At 42.6% G+C, this 15,603-nt stretch overlaps 2 long non-coding RNA genes across 2 annotated transcripts; one reads left to right on the forward strand and one right to left on the reverse strand.

Annotated features, from left to right (window-relative positions):
- Positions 1-1,742: 1,742 nt before the first annotated feature.
- Positions 1,743-6,543, reverse strand: LOC102292403. Its single transcript, XR_315200.2, has 3 exons — positions 6,091-6,543; positions 2,880-3,082; positions 1,743-2,704 (listed from the first exon to the last, which is right to left on the reverse strand). It is a non-coding gene; the product is annotated as an uncharacterized LOC102292403 (long non-coding RNA).
- A 1,592-nt stretch (positions 6,544-8,135) lies between these two features.
- On the forward strand, positions 8,136-11,337 carry LOC102292096. Its single transcript, XR_315199.2, has 2 exons — positions 8,136-8,437; positions 10,529-11,337. It is a non-coding gene; the product is annotated as an uncharacterized LOC102292096 (long non-coding RNA).
- Positions 11,338-15,603: the final 4,266 nt, after the last annotated feature.

The raw sequence follows: 15,603 nt of genomic DNA on the forward strand, positions 1-15,603 counted from the left end.
CCAATCTTTATTTGGGACACCTGAAATAGGCCAGTGGCTGGTTTCCTCCTATCAGAGGAGCCCTGGGAAACCTGAGAGAGAGACTGGAGGGAAAAGAAGAGAGTGAGGAGGTGGAAGGATGACTGTGGCGGTGGTGGGGGTGGTGGGGGGATTCAGCGGGGCCTTAAGTGTGCTATCATAGGCGTCTCTTGTGCCTGCCTGCTTTATTTGCAGTAGTCAGGTTAATGAGTCCACCAGCCCACTTGATGTTGAGAGGCCTGCCACAAAGAGCTGCCTCATTAGAGCTAGCCTGGCACGCTGCTCTGAGACAAAGGGACATTCACACTGCTGAATGCCTTTACGCTCCTCAATGCTGCCAGCCTGTGAGAGCCAACACCATGGCATAGCCCCCTGCACACGTCCTGGCGCCTGGCCAGCCACGCCACGACCCCAAGTTTGCTGGCTGGACTCGCAGGCTGCAGCGGTACTAGTAAGCGGCAGGGTGTACTAAGATCAGCTGTAGCGTGCTGTGGGTTAGTAATGTAAAAGCCACGATGTAGGAAGCTGGGAGACCAGCTGGAGTATTGAAGATTCTGATTGGTTCCCCTGGCTTTATTCCTTGGTTTATCTTTGTATTTGCACCAGGCGTTGCCTCAACATTCATCTCTTTCTGTGCAGGCAACTCTTAGCTGACAAGGTCTAAAATACATATGCAAATTATCTTAAAAAAAACAAAACGATTTGCTGCCAAAATATATCTAATTATATGACATAACAAATGAAGTACTGTCAGCGAGCGTGATCCCTGCCTGTGATAACAGTTACTTTATCAGCTGAGGTGCTGGAGGTATTTAAAAGTCACTGCTCTGTGTAATTTCATGCTTGGCAACTAGAGGCTGCAATATCTGTATCTACAAGAAACCAGCCTCCCACCTAATCTGAAGTCTATAGAGAACTTTTATGTTTTAGAGGCAAACTCAAACTTTTGTTTGTGACAACAATAATGCTAATATCTTAGATAGCATGTATATTTCAGATCTTACATTTAATACTGTAAGAAGTGGATAAGTGGACTTGGATATTTTGGTATAAAGTGTCACTTTTTAACTCCTGTTACTGTTATATAGTCAATGCAGAGCACGGGATTAGACTTTATATCAGCCGTATTCCATGTTAGATGCACTGGCTGTGATCTAGTTAACCGCTTCAGCACAAAAAAAGGAAAAAATCTCTTAAGGCTTGGGGTCAGGAGTTAAATATTTTCTGCATAGGCAATCTGCTCTTTCCACCACACTATTTATAGCGCAGGCAGAAACAGCTGAGCTGACTGCAGTGATGTCACTTGCGCTGATGGAATGCTTTGTTCCACAGCGTGTGCGCATACCACCTGGGTCTGTGCGAGCTGCGAGGGAAGCTCGATGCAGGAGCCAAGATGGCTGACAGTTGCCCCATTTTTTTTCCAAGTGTTAAAAAGAAATGAAAAAAGAAAAAAAATGTCACTATCTTCTTAACCCAGACTGTCCACAGCCTCCAAATATAACCTCATAAAAGCATTAGGTCCTCTGACACGGCTCTGTGTGTTAATGTCATAAAAAGATAGCAGCGTTTGGGGCTGCCGTTTAGCGCTCATGCCAAAGTAGGGTAACATCAGCGTGAGCTCTCTCTCTTTCTCTCTCTCACACACACACACACACACACACACACACACACACACACACACTCTCTCTCACACACACACACACACACACACACACACACACACACTGCGGCTGAAGAGGAGAAAATAACACGTCGCCATCTTAAGCGTTTAACTCTTTGTTGTTCTGTGCATGGCGTGCATACGGCTGAGGTGTTCAAGAAGCACTATACCCATATATATATTTTTAGTACGCCTTTGGGCTTCTTTCAGTGTCCCTAAAAGAGCATGGTTGCCTGGCAACCGTTATTGTTGCCATGGAGATTCATGTGTTGGCAGCTGCTGCAATCAGCATTAACTCAAGGCACATATTCTCATTCCGATAGTCAGGCGATGGGAAGGCAACTAGGACACACAGTCAGAGAGGGATAGTAATCACTGTGAAACATATGCTCATCCATTACTTGCTGCATTAATACAATTATATCAAAAAGAAATTTATGGCTGTGCTTTGATGCAATGATCGCATTTCAGACAGAGGCATAAAATTCCACCTCATAACGGATCCCCACTTTTATTTAATAAATGGCACCAGGTTGTAACGCAACGGAAAACAATGCCATTTCTCCTCTGACATAAGAAGCAAATCTGTTCAAAACGTCCCTGCTCAGAGTCACATCTGTTCCCATTTGTCTTTTAAAGCAGCAAGGTAAAAAAGAAAGAAAGAAAAAGAAACAACAAAAAAACTCAATGTATGTGAAAATCTGTACACGATATAACCGGATTAAACGAGACAATGGCAACCCGGCTGAGAGATGTGAAAAATAGATCTCGCGAATGGCACGTTTGACAACACTGTTCGCACATTAAATAATTTCACATAGACCCTTATTACACAGTAAAGTGTATAGCGTTTGAGAGACAGTGAGGCTTACGTTTAGTGATAAATTTCAGACTAAACTCAATATTTTCAGCAGCTCTCTGCCAGCTGCTGCTGTTTCATTTCGACCTGTTGGGGGATAAGTGATATTTACCTCTTTCCATTCTTCATATGGGGATGCATCCATGCCCGCTGGAACAATTGCAGCCCTGTTGTGAGCAGAAACACACGCAAGATCATGATAGTAGTTATTTCCCCTCTTTTTTTTCCCTTTTCCATGCTCCCAGCTCACTCTGTCACTTTGCTGTTGACATCACAGAGTTATGTAGGGATAAAGAGGCAGAGAAAAACAATAACAGACCCATTGACCCCTATTTCACAAACCTTGGGGGTATGGGAGAAATCCACTTACAAGGCTGGAACAGACCTGCTGATTGGGCCTCAATAGGCTTTCTATTAGGGAGCAGCAGAAGTGCAGCAGAAGGTCCTGACTACTGCCATTTCTGAGTGAGGATGTTTCTGTGATGGTGCAGATTTACATCTAACCTCCTGTACGCCTCGGGTTTGAAGCAGACACCGGACTGTATCTGGAATCAGAGGGAAAACTGGATAAGTGTGCGACGCAGTTACACAGCTATACATTATTCCACACTGTACCTTATAAAATCAGCAATCTGATCATATCACTCCCGCTGCATCTGTTTTTAAAGAAAAAAATAAATAACTGCGACCGAGCAAAGCGAAGCAGCGGCAGCACTGGAATACAAGTTATTAGAGCAAAATGATTTCCAGAAGGATGAGCACGTGTGTCCAAAATAAATGAATTCAATTTTTAATTCAATTACTGTTTTATGTTCAAGGTGGGCAATGCAGAGGAGGCAATCCACTGCACTTTAAGGCTAAAGACGCAAATCTTTCCGAAACAAATCAAGATTAAGCCGCTCGTTTTACATTTATTAAAAAGAAAAAGAAGGAGAAGGAGAAGAAGAAGAAAGCCAGAAGAAGAAGAAAAAAAAGCCTGGGGTTTTCCTTTCAGCAGAGCAACCCTCAGACTATCGACTTCACTAAAAAGAAAACCTTAGGTTAATGGTTCTGTAAATTTCCCCTCTCTAACAGTTTTAATTGCACTACACAAGAGAAACATGGCTTTGGGAGTCAGACGCTATGATCTCCTGCCATAAGCATTAGAATGGAGGCTCACCTTGCTTTCTCTGGATGCTGCTGGTTGACATTTAACATCACAGAGAGAGGGGAGGTGCAGAGCCAGGTGCCCTACATGCACATTTGACCCCCTGCTAATGTCATAAGGGGAAGGTCCCACACACCCTTGCTTCGCTCATACAAAACACTACAAGGCTGCAGAGTACTATCTAAGTAATTACAGATAGACTTTAGTTACCTCTTAATATTTACATGTATATAGCATAATCCTGCAACTTAACGTTTCCACTGCATGAAATAAAAAGGTCAGTGTTTTATTGAATTATAAAGAACATATCAGTGTCTGCTGCTAGAAAGTGCAACGCTTCCTTATATTTGCACATTGTTAAATGTGCAAATATAAGAGCATATTAGGTAATCATTAGGAAATCAACATCTCTTTTCTTTATTTTAACTAAGGCAAAAACACAATTCTCTGCAGCATGAGGAAGGATGCAGCACACTTTGGAGGGCACAACAAACACAGCCAGCAGGCCTGTAACCCAGTGCAGATGACCTGGTTCTGCTTGCACGCAACCATGAAATAACAACTGCTGTTTAGAGTTTGATGTTAGCTTGGGGAGCGTACTGTCCCTGCTCAAGCTAAGCAGGCAAACCTTACTGTCAGGATTTGCTTGGAAAAAAAAAAATTGCAATCAGGTCATGTCCTAAAACAAAGCAGGTGCTGCATCTATTGGGTTATTCTCTAATTCTGGAGTCTGCTCATTGCAGGTCAGGACTGGTGGCACATATAACGCTGTAACCCATATAGTGTTTTTATTTTATTTATTTTTTTAAACACACTGGATGTTGAAAAGTTTCTATAATTTCTGATGACTGAACACATAGAGATGTCAGAAAATAAGCATCTGTGATGAAAAAGCACAATACAAAAATATGTGGAGCTTACTAAAATTTAATAGTTAACTATTTTGTTCGTAACAACCTACTAATGACATCTGTAAGGACTCAGAACAGCCACATATATGCATTTTATAATATAAATGTTTTTATATAGGTTGTAGAAACACATGGTGAAATGTGTGTGTTTGTGCACTTTTTTAAGCCACTTACAAAAGGACAATTTGAATAATTTGAATACTGTGTATTTATTATTTTTTAATAAACATTTTTTAAAGAATAAACATATTCCAAAGGCAATAATAAATCCACACAGCGGTTTGCATCTTTATAGTCATCCCGTGGATGATTTTTGAATGTAAAGTAACAGCAAGAAATTGTCACTACCGAAGGCGCACAATGTCTCACTACCACTGCTAAATATTCTCCATATTTCCACTCACATTGTGGAAATGCACAGTATGCCCCCTCTTTCTTATGTGGTACTGCAGGTATGTTTACCTGCCTATGTTGCTTATGTGCCATCACAGATGGGGCATCTTTTAATTTAAGCCAGAAAACCAAAATAAATGCCTTTTTTTCTTCCCCGCTTCCTCACAAGATCATTGAGGACAGCTGTGATTGCTCCTAACTTGATTTAATATCAATTTTGAGAAATTACAAAAGCCATTTGGAAATACATCAGAATCTGTTAAGTGAATGATACTGCCACACGTTTTAACACATAAAAATATGCAACAAATTTGAACTTGGGTTTAAAAATAACTTGGCATTGATCAGCAAAATCAAAGCATGGATAATAATATCCCCACCAAAAAATATATAAAATAAAATATTAACTACAGTTTAACTATTGTGTTATAACATTTTTTACTGGAACTAATATGCTAAAAAAAAAATAAGACAAAAATTATAAGCATATTAAACCAAGTCTGCATAGATTTTATGGAGTAAACTGTAGCACAAAATGAGCCCCACTGTGCAGGCTGTGTAATGTTGGGGTAAGGCCTGATGCATGATACAAAAAAAAAAAAAAATTAAAAGGGAGGGGAGACTGATAGAAAGGCAACGGTTACCAAGGCATCTCAGTTTGGTTAAAACTGATGCAACTACAACGTTTACTACTGCAGAGCACATAGCTCACAGCGACCCTGCACACACTTTCCTACAGACAGCACGTTCGCGTTTCGACCTGACTTCCAATTCGTTTCACTGACTGCCAAAAATAAAAGACCAACAACACCGACGCTTATTTGGGAGCTTTTAATGCTCACGCATGCCACACAGGTTTGAAATGAAATTAATATCTTGTTGTTGTTTTTTTTAAATTAGTTAATTAACTAATTTTACTCCATAGGGTCACATATAGTTTGATCTTGAGTAAAATGAATGTGGTTGTCAGGACATTCTCACACAGGTACGGTTGATGTGGCCATGCTGCAGAGGAAGGCCTGCTTCAGATTTTTTTTGTCGGCTTAGACAGCAGCCTCGATCGAAGACGCACAGCACAGACCGCATTTCGATGTCGCCTTACATCTAGTTTTGTTGTTGTTGTTGTTGTTGTGGCACTTGTTCCCATAGGCTCCATGTGCAGAACGCTGCGCACGCAAAGGGCGTTTCGATGCGGCAGTTTCTCTGTGTTTTGACGTTAAAGAACGGCAGTCACGGCGATTATGCGACTCCCTTACTTCACGCAGATCGGTTTATATTTCTGTTGTACTCTCTTTTGTTCTTCTCGAGTCCAGAACAACGTGTCGGTGTGCGACAGAAATCCCTATCCGGACGTGTTGATCGCAAATCCAGCAGAAGTGCGAAACAAACAGGTTCGGTTCGATAAGAAGTCCAAATCCTGCTGTCCGTGAGTTCCCATCCGCCTTCTGCGCGGAGTCCCAACTTCTACCATTAGCCCACAACTTTTACAAACTTCCACCTCTGTCCAAATGATGGAATTTGCAACTGCAGCCACAAGTTATTTCTTTCTGTTTCCTCCCTACTTCTTTCCCACCCTTGACGCCCCCCCTTCCTCTCAACCCCCTTTTTTTCTCAAAAGAGAGGCCCACCGGCTGCCTCTTGATTAATAAATGTTTAGGCTATGTGTTTTGAAGTGAGGGACAAAAGGGGTTGGCCTGTGACCCCTAGGAGCCCCGACCTTGCGCAGGTTCATTGTGAGGCGCTGGGAAAGGGGCTTTGGGACGGAGACCCCGGGCCACTGACCCACACACATCCCAGAGCCCTGCCATTCATGTGCGCACCGCTGCATGTCGCCCCGCAGCTTCCATTGTTTCAGCGGGAACAATAGCCTTACACCCCTCCACCTCCTCCCTCTGCCAGAGAAAAAGCAGCTTTCAAACTTCCCTATATGTCGCCTGATGCAAGCCTGAACAGAATTTCTCCTCTAACGCTTTAAATGAAGAAGAAAAATGTTGACAAAACGTTAACGCTCTCAGTGGTATGTTCACCCGAGTTGCATCACAACTTGGGTGAACGTTGCATCATTGCACTGACTGGATTCTTGCAGCCGTCAAAGGCCAACACTGTAACAGAGTGAAACAATGAAACGGTAACGGAGGGAAACTGTGAGACAGAGGATGGATGCTCGGAGGAGGACGAGATGACAGAAAGGAAAGAACTCGAAGAAATAGCGCGTGAATAACACCTGTGGGGTGATTTTAACGCTGGAGTCAGATATACGTTAATAAGTTGGAGGTAAAGCGGGCATTATTGCGCCTGGGCCACAGGGTTAGCAAGGTTACTCTAATGACATCATCCGTGGGGCCGTGGTTTCGATTGGATCTTTGCCTGGAAGTCAATCACGGCAGGAAGTGAAGGGGACACAAACGAGCAGTGCAGGACTGCCACTTGCTTCAATCAATTACTGCTCCAATTTTGAATGCACAAGCAAGACTCCCTAAAAGGAAGCTACGCCTTTGCATGTCAGAAGTTACGTGTGGTAAAGGAAGAGGCCGTAAGAAAAGGAAAGAAATACAAGAAAGAAAGAAAATGCGTGTAAAGAAAACGCTTAACTTTATTTACAGGCCTTTAACAGCAAAACAAGTTTTATGGGTCTATTTACAGAGACAACACCCCCCCCCCCTTAAAATATTCCCCCTTAATCTATGCAGAGACAACACACAATTGAACTAACAGCCTATAGAAATTGAGTTGCAAAACCGGTGGCCTGATGCGTGAAACTGAAATGAACCTCTCAAGACAAATGGCGTTAAACATGATTAATTGTGGCCGGCAAGAAGGCGACCAGACTACACAGTCCTACCGTCAGGCTTCACCAGATTATAGAGCAGTTATTCCCACGTATAGACCACATAAACTACAACATGCTGCTAAAATCCCCACTGAAACGCAGTCTGACGTGTATAATAATGATAATAATAATAATAATGATAATGAGCAAATCAGATAAATGATCGCTTTAAATCACTGGATATATAGAACTTCCAGAACGCGCATATTTGAGTGTCTGCGAGCGAGCGCGCATTTGTATGGATAAACGCGTGTTGTGCGCGGGCATGTGAGAGGAGAGAGAGAGAGAAAGAGAGAGAGAGAGAGAGAGAGATTTTACTCATTGTAATGCACAGAGCGACCTGCCCTCTTTTTGAAAAAAAAAAAAGCGAGAAAGCGCAGCCATGCTTTGCAGAGGCTACAGCGTCGCTCTCATTGGTAGCGTCAGCTTCTCGCCACACGGAGTCTTTGCTCGTTCGCTGCTACACGCCGAGAGAAACCGGGAATACACAGCGACTGCCTAGAGCTGCGGTGAAGTAATAACGCTCAGATGAAGTGAAAGAAACAGCAGGGCACGGATAAATACGAGCAGAGCGCACGGTGTGCTTGGGATCCACCATATGGCGTGGACCATTTCCACGGTGAGTATTTTCCGCCGGCGTTTGCTTTATAATCAAGCCTTTGAGCAATTATTGATGAGCTGATTTGCGTCTTTTTGCTCCCGCCGTTGGTAACGCGTGCGTTTTAAGAGAATAAAACGGATGGCGATCGTTCTCCGTGCAGATAACGGGTTCCTGTGCACGCTGCACTTGCCATTGTTATTGCGGGCTTCAGGGAAAAATCCACTACCAGTTTAAAAAAAAGGATGAGTAAAGACGTTAGAAAAAGCCGAGCAGGCTTAACGAGCGGGATTTGTTTTTATGTTTTCATGATCGTTCAGAAGGGGGAAGAGGACGAAGGATATCTGAGCCTCATCGTTTGTTCGTTGCACGGCGCGTGAGGACAATAGGGGTCATTTTCTTCTGGGAGGCGAGAGAGGGAGAGGGAGAGAGAGAAGATCTGGTGAAATATGGTGATTTGCTGACAAGTCGCGATGGAGCTCCAAACAGGGGTCGACGCGAGAGTCGGACTGTTTTCAGGGGATAGGGACGTTTCCGTCTAAAATGGCGATTCCCTTTGTTTCTGTATCCCTCTCCTCTGTGTTCCAGCGAGTGGGTGATGCATTGCAATTAGCCTACAATCTACGAGCCTGCGCCTTCTCTTTCCCACTCCACGGTGCTTTTTGTGTGTGCGCGCGCTCTTTAACTGTAAAACAGGAGCCGTAATTTTTTTTTTTTTAAACGCTGAGCTCAGGAGATCCTCACAGTTGTGGGCAGGTGTCCGATGCGACTCTTACTCATAAACAGCAGTGACTTGGGTTGAATTTAAGCTGCTTTCGCTCTAGTTTACAAGATATGCAAATCACCGTGTGCTCCGTGAAGTCTGCATCGCTGCAGATTTCACCGGGTTATAGCTGAATTGCACAGATTCTAGGATCTCTGTCAGTTTCCCACTCAGTTGAGGCATTCGACAGGAGAGGAATTCGCATTTATGCACGTCTGAGCCACTTTCCCGTTACATTCAGCGTGCGCGTTATATAATCTGGCCATAGCACGCATAATGCACCTTGCAGTTTAGTGAACGTCACTGATTAAAAATAATAATAATATTTTTGAGGGAGTAAAAATCAGCTGCAGCTCATCTCCAGAAGCTAAATGCAGCACTTGTCAAACTCACGTCAAGCGGCGCGATCAGAATGACACAAGCATCTCTCCATCGTTACTGTGTGCAGGGAGTGCGTGTGCGCATGCCCACGTGAGTGTGGGTCTATGTGTGAGTGTAGGTACACGTGTGTTCTCTCTTCTTTTTTTTCTTTTTTTTTTGAATAGTGCAATGTTGCATAACTGATCACAGCCAATGCCAGATTTGGGGCTTCACAATTTGCTAGACCATTGTTGGCATTTCCTCTGCCAGCACGCGCACATCCGCATGCACGCACCAACGCAAACACACACACGCACACACCAACCAGCAGCAGAACTATTAACACATGTCGGCGATAAACGTTAATTCTCGGATTGGGAAGTCGTCAATTTCCCTCCTAGTTTCAAGGACACGGGGCAGCGATGAGGAGGACGCTGGGTAATATAGAGGAACATCTGTTTGCCTGGTGACGTCAGCACCCCCCCCCCCCCCCCTTTCATCCCAATCCTCTTGTGCTGAAGGCAGATGCCTCATTTGCTTGGCTGGAGCACCATTAATCCCAAAGTCAGAGGAAAAGACCGGACGGAGAGAGATCAGTCCCATTTAGGTGGTGCCCGCGCCGGGCTCAGCTCGGTCTCGATGTCCCGGTGAGTTTGCTACGGATGGACGCACGCGCACAGTGCGCACCGATGCGCTCAGGACACCGGCAGTTTCTCAGGGTTCTTCGGCTGCCCGGTTTGCGATTTGCGGCAATTTTAACCTGTGACCCGCAAAGAGAGGCTGCAGGCGTTTGTTTGTGCGTGTGTGCGTGTATCTATAGATGATGTGAGGAGGGCGTTATGAGGCTATAGGAAAATCAATATTTTGCACGCGGACCTTTTTCCTCCTTTTTTGGACGCCGAGTGATGTTTCTGAACAGGTCAATGTGGAATATGAGAATTTGTCATTTGCAATTCAATATGACGCATTTGTGTTTTCTTTTTCCTTAGGTGCACTATGGGATAATGGAGGATTTTTTTTAATGCCTTCCTCGGTTTTGGACAAAAAGCAGTCGACGGACACGGATCAAGTCATTTTTGACTGCTAAAGCGGTCTGGGACGTATAATCACTTTGCCTCCAAACTGGCTGTTCTGCGTTAAAGTCCTGTAACTTAACCTCTTTTTTTTCTCCAGCTGAATGTTTTTCCCCCGCTCACACACACACTCTAAGGTAGGCCTGTACAATCACCGGGAGAGGATCTGATCTCTTTTGATGCATACGGGATGCTTTGGATTTTAAAAAAAATTCTTTACATTTTTGGCCAAACTTGACATCCCAAAAACATCTTTAGTTACACGTCAGAGGTCTCAGAGGCTGCAGAAATAAAGACTGATTATTATTTGTCGTAACAGGTTTTATGCAAAGGTTTGGAGGTGTCTGCCCTTTTCCCACAGTAGAGTGGATGCAGCTGGTGGACGGAAACACACACACGCGCAAACACACAGATGAGCGGGTTGTGTCTCTCCGTGTTCACAGCGGACCTTGATTTAATGTCTTACAATTAAGGCACGCGGTGAATGCCAAGAGATGATCTTCCTATCTTCTCCGATCTGCACACCCCAGAAATGAAAAGTTTAAAGTTGCAGATTTATTTTTTTAAGAAAAAAAAAAGATAGATAGCCTATAATGTTATTAAAACTATACTGGTGGCGTTCTCACACTGAACTTTTGCTCTTGTGTTTCAAACTGTAATTCGTGTGCCGTCATTCGTGTGCTGTCTCTTTTCCTCCTGCATTTAACAATAAACAAAATACAATATTTGAAAGCTCCTTATTTATATGAACATATTTGCTCCAGTGTGTGTGTGTGTGTGTGTGTGTGTGTGTGTGTGTGTGTGTGTGTGTGTGTTGGGAGCTGTCCATCCTCACATAGGCTACCCGGAGCGCTGTCCACCCTCTGTGGTGCTGAAATCTGCGCGCCACCGATCAGCCTTTTGTTTCACTTGCCCGCCGGTGGAAAAGCGGAAATGGCTCAACTTCTTCTCTGTAGTGCAGGAATGCAGTCCGGACTCCTCGACGTAGAAACGCAAGCAACTACGTTAGAAGAAATTTCGACATTCTTGCATTTTGCAGGCCCCTCAAATGTTCTCTATGTACATATATTTACTTATTAATTTATTCTAAGTGTGGAAATTCGTGAAAATCTGCAAATGGAGTGACGGCTGGCATTACCGTTGAGCTCATTCGGTTCTAAAAATAGCATAAAAACATCCCCACACATTTTTACTTCTAATCATCGTCGCACGAATTTATCAGCGACCCATTTCCCCCCTAAAACTTGCTTAGAGGAAAAAAAATTTTTGTACAAATGACAATTATCACAGTAAAGAGGTTCTAACCCCCTCCCTCCACAAAAACCATATAGAGCCTCGCGTGACAAGGATAATAAACCATGATTTATTGGATCTGCATATTAATTTCCATAAGTACGCGTGGTGCCTTTGCGGAATGTAAATGAGGAGGACGACCGTGGAGCGTGTGGCTTAAACACTCGCATGGACTTTAAACGAATATCAGGTTTTTAAAATGTGCTTCACCAAAATCATTGGCTCAAGCAGATGAATGCAGACCACTAACTGTGAGAGTCTTGTGGCATTTCCGCTGGATGAAATAACATCCTTCGATCTTAGTGTGTCGCCTGGTGGCGTCCGCACGCAATATCAAACCGTAATGGAGACTCTCTCTTCCGGACAGTTAAAGATCAGTGGGGCTTCATTTAGTACGACTCATGTTGGAGTATTTATTTATTTATCTGGACGCATTTCTGTTTTTCCTTCAGATGATTGGCTCCATGTTGCACACACCGACAGAAAATAATCAGATCTTAATTAATGACATGAGTCTGTGCGCTTCATGTAGATAGAAGGATAAGCGGGGCCTGGCTAAAGTGGGCAGGGGAGCACATAAAAGTCATTTCACCAAATCATCAGTTTATTTCCTTTAAGTCTTCCAGAGAAACATATCTGGATCAGCGTAAGCATAAACTGAATCTCTAAGTACAGTCAACGGATTCCACAGTGCGCATGATCGGTTGCCGTAGTGTTTAAAATCAGCTGAGTGGTTAAGGAGGGGGACTGACAGTTTAAGAAGTCCGCTCTAACATCCACCTGCTCGGGTGGTTAATATCATTACAAATGAAACTACAACTCGGTCGCCTCATGAATTAAAAAAGAGCAGTCTGCCTGCCGTGTCATGTATTTGGTACACTGGTGGGTCTCAGTGCAGGGAACCACATTACAAAATTGAAATTTCATATCTGAACTCAGCAGCCCTGGAGTCTGGTTTCTACTGATAACCAAAATCTTCAAAGTTGAATGAAATCCATGAGGCTGCCATAAAGCATGTTCATCATGCTCCTGCTTTGCCTTCAGCTCCTCCTGCACGGGCTGCTCAGGACGTCAGAAGAACTCTGCTGCCCTCTTGTGGCGGAAATTGATAAATGCTGTTAAACAGCACATACAAGATTTAGTAAAGAGCAAATTCTTAAAGATCCCCTGAAGGCATGTTTATAAACAGGCTCTCTTTTGAGTGATATTTTTTTGGGGTGATATCGGGGTTTGTTTTTTTTTGGGGTTTTTTTTATTATTTCCATAAAAAGCTCAGCGTGGTTGGAAAGCTTGAAAATGGCACTACGAGCTCTTCCAACTCCACAGATTAAAAAATTTTTTAAAAAAAGAGTGAAAAAATAAAAATAAACATGTCGATCAATGCCTCATCAAACAAGTTTTGTTCTAAAACAAAACAAACAAACAAACAAAAACCTAAGGATTTTTCCTCCGTGTTTTTTTCTATCCATCCATTCTCTTTTGCTTATCCAATTCAGGGTTGTGGGCTGGGCAGGTGGGTGGGGGATCCCATCCCAGTTACCATAGGACAAAAGTAAAACCTGGAAATGTTGCAGCAACACAGAGAGACAAATAACCATTCACACTCACACTGGACTGTGGGAAATACTCAAAGAGAACTCACACAATCACAGGGAGAACATGCAAACTCCACACATGAAGGTGGAAGGTGGAGACAAACCAGAACCTTCTTGCTGTACGGCAACCGTTTAGTTAACTAAAATGTTCCTTCACACATGTAGTTTTAGTTTTCAGTTTATATTTAGTTAACTATATTAACCTTTATTTTTAGTCAACTATAATAACCTTGCTCCAAAGCAAGCTGCATGTGTTAAATTCTGAAACATGCATCACTCTGCAGTGAAGCTTCCATGAAGAGTCACCAATACACATTTTTAAATGAGGACAGAGGAGAAAACAGATGATATTATGAGTGTTGGTAAACTGCATTTAGAAAAACGTGATTTCAGGAGATAAAAGCAAAAAAAAAAAAAAATCATTTATGAGCATTTTTTTAATGTATTTGTTTGTCTGTCTGTTTTTAAAAGCAACAAATCAAATTATATTTAATGGAGTCAAAGTGTGTCAATGGCAGAACATAAAAAACTAGATATACTTCTATAAATAATGTGTCTGACCTGGATTATAAAACGTGGATTTATGTCTGGAATAGTTCCAAGTGTTGCAGTCCTACAACAAGCTCCAAATGCACAGTTTTGTCTGAGAAACAGTCCAAGTCTCAAAGATATTTTACAATAATATAAGGCAAAAATGATAATTACTACATTGGAAAGGCTCCCCCTTCTCCTTAACAACTCTGCTTGAAAAATGAGTCAGTTTAATCCGTCTATGTGTTTTTGTTTTTACTTTTCAGCATCTAAACTTCTCTTTTGTCCCAGCAGAAATCCTTTTCTTCGACAGTTTTGCCTTCATGGTCTCCTCATTACCAAAGTGCTGACGTACTGTGACTGTAATGGCTGTGCCACCGTCCTCACCCATCTTATCTCATTAGCCGGACCTGATTGGCCATGAAGGTGTTCTCTTGCCATCTCAGAATAAAGTGACTGTCTTTGCCACTTCTTAGATCATAACTCCCCAACTATTCACCCCCCCAAGAGAGACATAAGCAAATTAAAATATGTTAGGAAAGAGCTAAAACGTTGACCTTGAACGTGTGGAACAATTTCAGCGCTTGTGATGCTGTTGCAAAGAGGGGATTCTGACTTTAATTACCAGTTTGTATAATTCTTTACAGTAACTAAAGAGAGATTTAGTAGTACTTATATGAAAGGTATGAACATAACAAAGGCCAAACGATGTCATTTTTAGAGAACAAAACACATCTTAACATTAAAATTAGAGTCTACTTTAAACATGGAGACTGATATTTCATTCTTTTACTATAAATGTTTCTAACTCTGAGGATCTAGCTACAAATCCCAGTAAATTTATCAATAATACTTTGTAATGAATCATTTTACATCTGACCAGATACTGTCAACACAGTATCTGTTAACTCAGAACTTGCTAAGATGCTTTTCAGACTGTTTTTGAAGTCATGACTGCAAATGGATTTTACAGACTAGCTAAGAAATAAAACAGGGAAGAATGGCATCGCAACTATTTACATTAAAATATCTCAAATGTTTCTACTCTCTGACTCCATTTCTCTCCATGTCACAAATGGAAAAACATGATTTCAAAACAAGACGACTTTCTGGAATATCTTCAGTGGGTGACTCACTGAACAGACTTTTCCACTGATATTTAGCTGCCAAGAAACCAAACCAGAGGGCGAAAAGAATTAAGGCACATTCACTGCAGTTTGAAAGCAGTGGTCAGCTCTAATCACTGCTAAAGGTACCTTTAATGTGTGCAGCAGACATGCCATGGTAAATAACCATGGTTACTTGGATAGAAGAAGGGGGAAGAGTGTGTCCTTTAAGGCGTTGAAACGAGCGCCTACGAATGAGTTCTTGTGGAGAGTAATTGCAGAAATTACTGTTAGCAGCTGAAATGTCTGTGAGAAGGCTGCATGCTGCATTGTGAGCTTCTCTGAGCTACAATGAACTTAAGTTTCACCTGTGGAGTTTAGGCCTGTGCCCTCTGCAATGAAACCTAGCTCAGATATAAACTATGGAGCTCTACGCTGAGCTCCAGCCCACCATAACCCTGCAGTT

This window comes from Haplochromis burtoni, unplaced genomic scaffold, assembly GCF_018398535.1.
Source record: "Haplochromis burtoni strain Fernald_Lab_line unplaced genomic scaffold, NCSU_Asbu1 Contig_1, whole genome shotgun sequence".
In the NCBI taxonomy this organism is placed as follows: domain Eukaryota; kingdom Metazoa; phylum Chordata; class Actinopteri; order Cichliformes; family Cichlidae; genus Haplochromis; species Haplochromis burtoni.